We start from the raw sequence: 12,487 nt of genomic DNA on the forward strand, positions 1-12,487 counted from the left end.
AACCATGGTTTGCATAATATTGGCACCAAAATCAGTGGAGTCTAAAGACCCATTCAATAAAGCTTAGAACCTTACCCAAAATGTGCCAAAATATCCGATTTTGAGCTTCCGAAAGGCTAGACCGCAGTTTAAACTCTTCAAAATTTTAAATCTAGCATAAAAAGTAATAGGCGTGATGAAAATCGAGTTGAAACTTAATGGGTAATGAAAACTCATCAAGAAATCCATTAAAACAAAGAAGATTTACCCAAAAACTTAGATCCAACGACACGGAGTTGAGAAGAGCGAGATTAAAATGGTTCGACTTGCCAAATGACGACGAACGATGGTTGCACGACTCACTTAACAATGAAGCACAAGGAAACTCAAATAGATTATGCCAATTTGTGTTGACAGCTTCAAAACGCCGTGGTTCAAGGTGGTGCGCGGCGTGGGTGATCGTCGTCCGCCGACTAGGCTGTGCAACGCCGGTGGTGCAACGCAACTATGGCTAGGCGACGCGTCGGCACGAAGGAACAAGAGAGATATGTGGCGGCAAAAGAGATTTTCGAAAAGGGAGGGGGGGAATGTCATTGGTCTCTCTAGAAGAAGAAGAAGAAGAAGAAGAAGAAGAAATTGTTCATCTTCTTTTTTTTTATATATAACTTTATAATAATAGTAGAATGACCAACATGCCCTTCTTCATTCTTTTCAACACCTAAGCAAAACAATTTAATTTTTAAAACCCAATTAAAATGGATTCTAAATTTTTTCTTATCACACGAATTAATCTTAAGCGGTATGAAAGTATCCCAACTTGTTTTTCACCATTTAAGAGATATTAAATATATAGATAAAATAAAAGAGAATGGAACGAGGGCTTACAAAAGGCTTGGCTGTATACACCTTAAACCATGCACATACAAATGCTCGCAAATCTTTGACGCTATCCAACTCACTAGCAAAAACCACCCCCAATCTTCAACTTAAGCTATGATATTCGTCTTGTGCTGAGAGCTATGATGATGTTGTTGGTGATATTGAAAATGCCCAAAAGGACTTGGCATTTGGTGACTTTAACGCTGTCAATATTGTAACTTCTAGTGCCATGACAGACATTGACGACTATCAAGATAAGTTCGTGCAACCACCAAAGGAGACGTTGTTGCTTTTGGAGAATGGCAAGACTCTAAATGATATATGCAGCATTATTTTGGTTATATCCAATCTTCCTTAAGGCTATGTACTTGGAGATTTTAATTATCAATAAATAAAATGAAGTTTAATTTTTAAAATAATGACATTACAATGTGATGGTGATTGGAATCGACTAATTTGGTTAATAGATAATTCTAACTAATCAAAATTATAAATAAAAAATAATACTCGAAGGACATTGCCCCCAATAGACACTAATAGACTTATATTAATAGATAATTACAACCTTTTATTTTGCCGAACTTAAATTTTGGGTAACTATGTAAATATAAATACCACCTAAAACAATTTACCATTGATAATTATATTTATACCATGAATAATAATATAAAACATGGGTTTTATTAATTTACTCGTAACAAATTATTTTGGGCAACTTTTTTGTTTTTTGTTTTTTTGCCAGACTTGAATTTTTGGTATTAATCATGCTAAATAAGAAACAATCAATTATTTCTTTTTATTATTATTATTTTTTCAATATATTTTTAAATATACACTTAACTATTCGAAAATTTTATTCTTAAAAAAATATTTTCATCTAATTTTAAATTTAAATTAAAAAAAAAATTTGTAGTATAAAGGTAAGGTTACAAATTTACAATTTTTATTTTTATTTCATTTATAATTTATAAACTTCATTATTTTGTTTTACGACAATATATTTTAAGAAATCTAGCAATGTTTTAAGTCACAAAAACTTTAATTTCATATAGAAGATTTACATTGTAACAACCCAACTTTCCGGACTAAGCTGAGGTCACTACGTAGTACTAAGACTCGACAGTAAAACACACAAGCTCATAAAAGACCGGTTACGATTCATTAAAAACGTTTAAAATATCACAAAAAAAGCAATTTCGGACACTATTTTAAATCACATTCCCGAGAGTTCGAAAATATAGTGCTCAAATCATCAAAAACGCAAAACCACAAATCAAATGTCCTAACCATGACTCGATCTCACAATGAAAAAAATAACGAGTAACAAAGTACATCAGCGAAAGCATAAAGAAAACCAGACGCGTCCATATGGCCTTCACGCATCATTCTTGTCCCTCGCCATACCCTTACCTGAAAAGTTAAAGAGAAAAAGGGTGAGTATAAAGTATACCCAGTAAGGGACCCACTACTGGGCCCGTTAGGGTGATAACAGTTAGCTTCCTATTAAGGAGTACCCTATGTAAACGGTCTAGTGGTTCCGTAGAACGCACACATTAATCAGTCTAGTGATCTCGTCGGATGCGCATATCAGTCTAGTGATCCCGAAAGATGCACATATCAGTCTCGTGATCTCGAAGGATACACATAGTAGTCTCGTGATCCCGAAGGATACACATATCAGTCTCGTGATCTCGAAGGATACACATATCAGTCTAGTGATCCTGAATGATGCACATATCAGTTTAGTGATCCCGAAGGATGTACATATCAGTCTCGTGATCCTGAAGGAAATCGTGCCTATAAGGTACGCTACCCCATAGATAAAGCTAATGTTACCCCTCAGTCCATACTAAACCATCTACAACAGTCACATCACAAACATTAAAGTTAGCGTTTCAGTTTAAGCTTAACCAGTCCGACAGTTTAAGTTTAATCAACAGTCTCCTCGGTTGTTATATGTATGTCCAACCCACACTTCATCGTGACATTCCCTAAATTCAGTCTAATAGTCAAATCACCACTTTGTAAATCCCTCTGAAGGTACTTCGTCTCAAATCAAACCCTAGCTCATCTACACGTAATCTATTTTATGCATAATGTCCATATTAGGCATAACAGTCGTATTCAGTTTACAGCACCGCTCAACCGCGTATACACAATCTACCCAAGAGATTTCCAAACCCTTGGTACCTCCACGACATAATTCATAACCAGTATCTTGATTACAGACTTCAACTTTATATAACATTAACAGTTAGCTTTATCTATGGGGTAGCGTACCTTACCGGCACGGTGTCCTTCGGGATTCCTCGACTGATATGTGTATCCTTCGGGATCACTCGACTGATATGTCCTTCGGGATCACGAGATTGATATGTGCATCCTTTGGGATCACGAGACTGATATGTCCATCCTTCGGGATCACTAGACTGATATGTGCATCCTTCGGCATCACGAGACTAATATGTGCATCGTTCGGAATCACAAAACTGATATGTGCATCCTTCGGGATGACTAGACTGATATGTGCATTGGACGGGATCACTAGACTAATTGATGTATGCGTTCTACGAAACCACTAGACTGTTTATGTAGGGTACCCCTTAATAGGAAGCTAACTGTTATTACCCAAATGGGCCTAGTAGTGGGTCCCCTACTAGGTATATTTTTATACTCACCCTTTTTCTCTTTAACTTTTCAGGTAAGGGTATAGCGAGAGGATGACCGACGAGGGCAAGAAGGATGCGTGAAGGTCATATGGACATGTCTAGTTTCTTTATGCTTTCGCTGACGTATTTGTTAATTTCTATTTCTTTTGAGTATTGAAGGGAGTCATGGTTAGAACATTTTATTGGTTGATTTGTTTTGATGGTTTTGTGAACTATATTTTGGAACTTTTGGGAACGTGATTTAAAATAAGGTCCGAAATTGTTTTTGTGATATTGTGAACATTTTTAATGTGATGATCGTAAACATGATTTAATGTGATGATATTTTGAAACTTTTAGGAACGTGATTTAAAATCGTAAACAGGTCTTTTTATGAGTTTGTGCGTTTTACTGTGAGTCTAGCAGTAAGTGATGATCTCAGCTTAGTTCGAAAAGTTGGATCGTTACAGTGGCTGACTGAGGTATGTCAACACAAGTCCTTTTTCGTGGACATCACACCTATCACGTTGGGCTGGGTTCGAAACTGCTTCAAAGCCTTGCTGGATACTTCAACAACAAAACATTTCTTCACTGAAAGAAGCCAAGAAGACAACTGCATATGGTTGAGAAAGACAAAAAATAAAAGTAAAACCGACATTACAGCAGAAATATTCAGAATCGACAACAAAGGAAGGAAATGAAGCATTTTACATGTAATTTAAAATTTAAATTCAATCAAATTGTAGGACAAGGATCAGGTTACATTAAACTTACAATTTTTATTTTTATTTCATTTCTAATTTATAAACTTTGTTTTTTCATTTGCGACAACATATTTTAAAGAAATATAGCAATGTTTTGGGTCACAAAAACTTGAATTTCATTAAAAAATTTATAAAATTTCTATTTAATGGATGCATTTTAAACTATTTATAAAAAATCAAGATTAAAATTGCAACCTTTGAAATAAACTATACATTTTTGAAACAATTAACAAAGTTTTGACTTCTCTTCTAATGGTTAAACTGTTGCATCTACTTTCCAATTTTAAATAATAATAATAACAACAACAACAACAATAACAACAACAACAACAACAACAATAATAATAATAATAATAATAATAATATGATAAATGTTCGGAAGTCCAAAATCGAATACCGACTTCCTTTTTCTCATCTTTTAAATTTCTTTTGATACTACTATTTTGTCCTTATTAAAAAAAGAAATCACCGAATACTAGATAGAAGAATTTCTTTCTTTTTCTAAGATGATTGGAGAATATTAAAATAAAATTTGTTATGTTACCAAATTTAAAAAGTTGAGGGTAACTAAAATAACATTAAATATCGTATAATATTTATTTATTATATGCTAAAGAAATCCATATTTAAAAAATAATTTGAATTTAGAGATTTCACATGAATTCATGCACGTGTTTTTGAACTAATTTAATTGAAAAAGATTGAAATAATAGTTACATATTATCTTTTCCTAAAACGAAATGTATGCAACAAAACATTTCCAAAACCAAATATGCATTTTAATGATTATAGAACCAAAACTCATATTATGATGTTTAAACAAAATTATTAAGAAAATCAATATATTTGAACATCTTTGTCTCTTGAATTTAAATAGAATCCAAAACATTCTTGAATAGGTTAGACTCAATTCTAATATTTTATCTCCAGAGATGATAATACTTGATTTCTTAACCATTTTATTGCTTTATAACTTGATCGGTATACTTACACTTTACACCAAGTTTTTGGCATCATACATGGTGAGAAAATTCAAATTTTAACATCTACTTAGTTGTATCTTTTAAATAAACAAATAAATAAATAAAACCCATCTTAGTTGTAATTATGTCAAAAAAATTGACAAACAAACAAACAAAAAGCTAAAATAGGTTGTTTAATTATGTAACTAACAACCTTACTTTCTCCTCCCATAAGAAAAAAAACTGTTTCTCTAAATTTCATCCATATATATATATATATATATATATATATATATATATATATTTATTGATCAAATGACCCACATCAACGAGGACACAATATTAGGAAAGAACAAAGAAAATAAAATGGCAAATAACTCTTGTCTCATTATTGTCTCTCTCGTTGGAGTTCTTTTGTTCACTATCATTCCAAATGTGGCATCATCTAACGACGTCGTTTCCACTATCTGTCCAAAAATTTCAAACCCGCCATTTTGTTCAAGTGTGTTGAAATCTGTAGGCACTACAGATCTAAAAGGCTTGGCTGTATACACCTTAAACCTTGCACATACAAATGCTCACAAATCTTTGACCTTAGCAAAGTTACTTGCAACAACCACCACAAATCCTTAACTTAAGCAACGATATTCGTCTTGTGCTGAGAGCTACGATGAAGCTGTTGGGGACATTGAAAATGCCCAAAAGGACTTGGCACTTGGTGACTTTAATGCTGTTAATATTGCAACTTCTGGTGCCATGACAGAGATTGACGACTGTCAGGATAAGTTCACGCAGCCGCCAAAAGATACGTCGTTGCTTTTGAAGAATGGCAAGACTTTAAACGATATATGCAACATTATTTTGGTTATATCCAATATTCTTTAAGGACTATGTACTTTTGAGATTTTTATTTAATAAACAAAATGAAGTTTATTTTTTTTAAAAATAATAACATTTACAATGTAATGGAATTTAAATTGATTATTTTAATTAATTTTTAGATGATAAAAAAATCAATTAATAGGTAAATTTAATGATGAAAGTAACTAAATAAAAAATCTTACTTAAAAGACAATGTCCCTTATAAACATAGATAGAATTATATCAATAGATAATTCTAACAAACGAAAAATTACTGAAATTTTCATTCAGATAATTCACATAATATAACATCTTAAATTTACGCGACGTTCCAAGAATACCTTAAGCCATTTAGTTTATTGATTCAAATTTATATATTATATACTTGATTTAATTCAAGTGTTATATCTGGAATTAAATTTAGATTTAAAAAATAACTAATAAACTATCATTTCAATATTTGTCAAGAGGAAAAATACGTATAATAAAATGGAAGGACTGAAGCATTTTAATTATGTTTAATGCAATATTATCGTTTAACTAAGATCGTTGAATGTATATATAATTAAAGTAATAATTAAATTAAAAACAAATAAAAATAACCAAATAGAAAACATCAAATAAAACATAAATAATTTATTTAATTCGTTAGATGTGATATAGTTACATTAATCAAAATTCAATGAACAAAGAAAGGAAAATCATTGATTATACATTAACTTATTGTTGTATTAAAATGACCAATTCCAATTTCAATCTTAGACTCTTTGGCTAGTTTCTTCTATTTTTTTCTACAAACTTATTCCTCACATGGTGTTGACACGACGACACAACATCAAACGTTGTAGCATCAAGCATATGCTCGAAAACTAGAAATTGATCATTTTGCACTAATGTGTTGATATCTCCAAGCAACACAGACCCAAAAGTGTTAATTAGCCACTTACACCCTCAAACTTACATGTACAAATGCAAAACAAATCTCTAAATTTGGTCAAATCTTTTGCAGCAACGTTGACCAATTCTCAACTTGAAAACTAATATTTTTCATGCTACAAGAGCAATGAGGAGGCCGTGGGCGATAATGAGAATGCTAAAAGTAATTTGGCCATTAGTGAATCCAATGGTGTCAATATGACAACTTATGGCATCATGACAGTGGTCGGCGACGGTTAAGATACCTTTAAACAGCCATCGAAAGATTCATCATTATTGCTTCCAAAAGAATGGGAGGACATTAAATGATGTATGTATGTACATTATTTTAGTTATATCTAATCTTCTCTCGTAGTCCCCATTTAATGAGAGGTATTATGATATGAATCCTTGGACATTGGATCTAAGAACCATGTTAAACAACATTAAGAGTCAAAGAACACAACTCCAATAGCTCCAAAACTGTAACGACCCAACTCCTTATACTAAGTCAAAGCCATTACTAATTTAAAAGATAAATAAAATTTGTAAAGTTTGGATAAAAAAAATAAAACAAAACCTTAAAATTTTCATTTAAAAGCATAAACAAATGTGATTATAGATAAGTATAAAAATAAAATCCTAACTCGGCCCTATCTAATTTTAAAGAAATAAAATAACAAATAAAAAATAAACTAAATGCAAACATTAAAGTCTGAACTATGACATAAAGCGGAAGCAAAAGATCCCTATGGCTCGCCACGGTCACTTCTGGTCGCTCGCCAGCTTGATTGTCTTAGTGTTTCCTCCGGGTACACTACAGACCAGATTGTCCTAGGCGTTCCTTTGGGATCACCGAAGACCAGTTATGTTCCTCTGCGATCACATGTTGCACGTGTTCGGGAACATGCCAGTTCTTGGATACAACTTTCAAGACTCTAATAGGAAGTTAACAGGCACCTAACGGGACTAGTAGTGGGTCCGTCACTGCGTATTTTATAGTCACTCTTTTTAATTTCTATTTTCAGGCAGGGGCAGAGGTAAGGGAAAAGGCAAGCTGGCGAGCGACCAGAAGTGACTGTGGCGAGCCATAGGGATTTTTTGCTTTCGCTTTATGTCATAGTTCAGACTTTAATGTTTGCATTTAGTTTATTCTTTATTTGTTATTTTATTTCTTTAAAATTAGATAGGGCCCGAGTTAGGATTTTATTTTTATACTTATCTCTAATCACATTTGTTTATGCTTTTAAATGAGAATTTTGAGGTTTTGTTTTATTTTTTTTATCCAAACTTTACAAAATTTATTTATCTTTTAAATTAGTAATGACTTCGACTTAGTATAAGGAGTTAGGTCGTTATAGTTTGTATCAGAGCCTATATTTTAGGTTCTGCAGACTGACTTACAATGTAAGTCTTTGTTTTGTTTCGTTTTACCCCTATGACTATACGGTCCTTCATCACTCACCAAGTATGTTTAAGACTTTGCTAATGTTATGATTATAACCTTTCCTGAATAAAAATAGATAGTATGAATGTTTTGATTATTGTGGTGAAAAGTTTCTACTAGTGAAATTTAGAAAAAAATGCTGTCGCATAAAGGTACACGTCGAGGGGGTGGTAGGAGAGGCAGAGGAGCTGGTCGTACCCAACCGGAGTAGCAACCTGCTGTGCATGCAGCCAACCCTACCGCACCTGTCACCCAAGTGGATCTCGCCGTGATGGAGCAGCGATACCAAAACATGCTACAGGCTGATTTAACACCTTTTCATGCTGCCCAACAGACCCAGACCACCCCTCTTCCAGCCCCGGGGAAGCTCAGCCCGTGCCGGTCCAACTGTCGGCAAAGGCAAAACATCTGAGAGACTTTAGGAAGTATAATCCTAAAACGTTTGACGGATCCATTGATAACCCACCAAGCCCCAGATGTGGTTGACCTCTATAGAGAAGATTTGCAGGTACATGAAATGCCATGATGACCAGAAGGTTCAGTGCGCAGCTTTCTTCGTGGAGGATAGAGGCACCGAGTGGTGGAAGACTGTTGAGAGGATGCTGGGCGGAGATGTCAGCAAGATAACCTGGGAGCAGTTCAAGGAGAGCTTCTATGCTAAATTCTTTTCTGCGAACGTGAAGTACGCGAAGCAGCAAAAGTTCCTGAACTTGGAGTAAGGCGAGATGATGGTAGAGCAGTATGACGATGAGTTTGACATGTATCCCGCTTTGCCCTCGATGTTGTGAAGGATGAGGAGGCTAGGTGATGTGGATTCAATCAATAATCTATTGCATGTACCTGAAGGACCAATCACAAAGAGCAAGGCAAAGAAGATACAAGAGGCTTTCACACTGCATGTTCAAAAGCTGGCAAATGCACAACGAGAAACCAAGAATTTTGAACTCAAATTCTTGTATAATGTTAGTTCAGCAATTCAAGAAGAGCATGGAGTCAAGATGGCACGGGAAAAGTTGTGTAATTTGGAAGATGGCACGAGAAACGAAAAAAGTGTGCAGAATTTGTGAAGAGGTGGCTATCCAACTTGCATCTCTTGGAATTTCGTGATGTCAAGGTTGTCAAACATTACCATTATGAGGGGCGGATTACATAGCACATATTTAAGACAATTTAAAAACAATTCTATCTTTTAATGTTGAGAAATGGTTGCTCGTTTGATGTGTAATCAAGTTTTAAGTTCCTAGGTCTTATTTTCTACAATTTGCAATTAAGTGTATTTGAATGACTTTTGAGTTCCTTGGTTTATCCATATGATCATTTGGCCTATAAAAAGGCTTGTAATGCTTATGAGATGGAACAGAATGAATACTAAAAAAAGCTTTTGCTTATTCAACCCCTTTGGTGTTGTCTTTTTCTATCAAATCTTATTTTAAGTTTGATGTTCAATCCATTCATTGGATTAGTTTTGATCCATCTAATTCTGGAGTGAGTCGTCTTAGGATCTTGGAGAGACCATCATAGATTCTAAGTTTGATCTAAGAGTGATTCATCCTCTAACTAAACTCTTGGTTGGAATCATTCGGTAAGTTAGACTCATTTGTGTCCGTTTACAAGGATCCTAGAAGGACCTCTAGCTTTGTAAACTTAAAGCATATTGGGAGCTTATCATTTGGTATCAGAGCCCTTGGTCAACATCCTTTGGCCGACTCTAGAGGTGAAATATCTTTACTTTCCGTCATTTTTTTCTTTTTTTTTTCAATACGAGTTTATAATCAAGTCTTGCTCTGGGAGTATTAAAAAAAAACAAAAAACAAAAAAAAAATTCAGAAGGAAAAAAAATCAGAGAAAAAGGATTTTTATTCGAAGATCCGAGGGGCACACTAAAAGTTAGTGTCATTATATTGTGTGTTTGTTCAAAGTTTGCAGTTGCTGGTTTTAAGGTTGAGTTGCTCTAGTTTAGATTGTGAAAAGTTGATCATTTGAATCGGTTATATCAAGCGTATAGCAAGATTGCCCCAAAATTAAATCCAACCCTTACATCTTTGACCTAGTACCAAAAGCCTACCCTTGAGTGATAAACACGAGTGTCCTTGAGTGAAATCTTTGTGAGAAGTGTGGAAAGGTCGTTGTTCCTAAATACAAAAAAAATGTCGCATGATGGAGAAGATGTTTCGAAAGTGATAGATCCAAATGTTGCTATCCTTCAAGCAATTCAAGGTATGTTGGAATTGATGAGGGAGGAAAGACAAGAAAGGAGGGCACAACAACAAAGGGAAGTACGACCGCTTCAAGAAGATGAAGGTATGTTTGACTTAAATGCACACGAAAGACAGCTTATAGGTAGAGGAAATGTGAGAGGGAGAGGAAGAAATAACCTTGCCAATGTAATGAAACCTAGAAGGATGGAAAGAGTGCATGAAGATAGAGATAGAGGAGTTAAACTCAAGATTCCACCTTTTACTGGAACGGCGGATTCAGAGACATATTTGCAATGGGAAAGGAAGATAGAACATGTGTTTGATTGCAACACATTTAGTGAGAATAGGAAGATGAAACTTGCGATTGCCAAATTCACCAATTATGCATCTGAATGGTATCGTTATCTCAAGTCCGAGAGAAGGAGGAAAGAGGAGGATCTAATAGAAACTTGGGAAGAACTCAAAGAAGCCATGAGGAAAAGGTTTGTCCCAAAACATTATGAAAGAGATTTGAAAACTAAATTACAATCTTTGAGGCAAGGTACAAAAAGTGTTGCTGAATATTATCGAGAGATGGAGACTTTGATTGGAAGAGCAAGAATCCAAGAAGATGAGGAAGACACCATGTCTAGTTTCCTTGGAGGGTTGAATCAAGAAATTGCTCATCTTGTTGATAGAAATCCACCATATAATATGGAAGATATGTATCATTATGCTATCAAAATTGAAGCTCAATTGAAGGAAGAAAAGGAGCGTTCAAAAAGGTATGTGTCTAAAACTCACACCTTTTCAAGTTCTAATACATGGAACAAGGATGGTTTTGTGAATAGGAATGAATCAATGCAATCAAGGGGGAAATTTGTGGCTGCCCAAAAAGTGGAAACCGAGAGCTCTAATACTAAGAAGGTTGAAGCTTCAAAGGAGGTAAGGGAGAAGACTAGTTCTATTCAATGTTGGAAGTGCAAAGGGTTTGGACACATGAGTAAAGATTGTATCAATAAAAGAGTCATGGTGGTGAGAAATGGTGATTGATTCGGAAGATGAATGTGAGGAAAATGATGCACAACTTGAGGAAGATTATGAAACATCCGTTGATGACGAGTATATTGAAGAAGGTAATTCCATATCTCTGATTACAAGGTGGGTACTTAATGTGAAAATCAAGGAAGAGAAAATTGAAGATCAAAAGGAAAACTTGTTTCACACAAGATGTTTGATTAAAGGAAGCCCATGTAGCTTGGTGGTTGATAATGGAAGTTGCACAAATATGGTAAGTAGTTTTCTTGTAAAAAGGATTCAACTTACTACTTGTCCACATCCAAAACCATATAAAATTCAATGGTTGACCAACAAAGGAGAATTGAAGGTAAATTTTCAAGTTCTTATTTCTTTTACTTTGGGAAGATATAAGGATGAAGTTCTTTGTGATTTTGTACCTATGCATGCGGGAGATATTTTGTTAGGTCGACCTTGGCAATATGATAGAGAAGTTACATACGATGGATTGTTGAACAAGTATACCTTTACTTTGGATGGGAAGAAGTTTACTTTGCTGCCATTATCTCCATATGAAGTACATTGTGATCATTTGAAATTAGAAAAGAAAAGAAAAGAATTTAAAGAAAAGGACAGGAGAGAATAAAATAAGTTAAAAGAAAGAGAGAATAGTGAAGAAAGAGAGGAAGGTGAGGGGTAAAAGGTGAGTGCAAATCAAGAGAGAAAAAAAAAGTGATTTTGAGAAAAAAATAAAGAATGTGAGTTTGGTTATGAGAAAAGGGGAAGTGAGAAATATGTTTTCATTCGAAGCACCAACCTTTGTACTTATGTGCAAAGG

The sequence above is a fragment of the Cucumis melo genome, chromosome 3 (genome assembly GCF_025177605.1).
Source record: "Cucumis melo cultivar AY chromosome 3, USDA_Cmelo_AY_1.0, whole genome shotgun sequence".
Lineage (NCBI taxonomy): Eukaryota > Viridiplantae > Streptophyta > Magnoliopsida > Cucurbitales > Cucurbitaceae > Cucumis > Cucumis melo.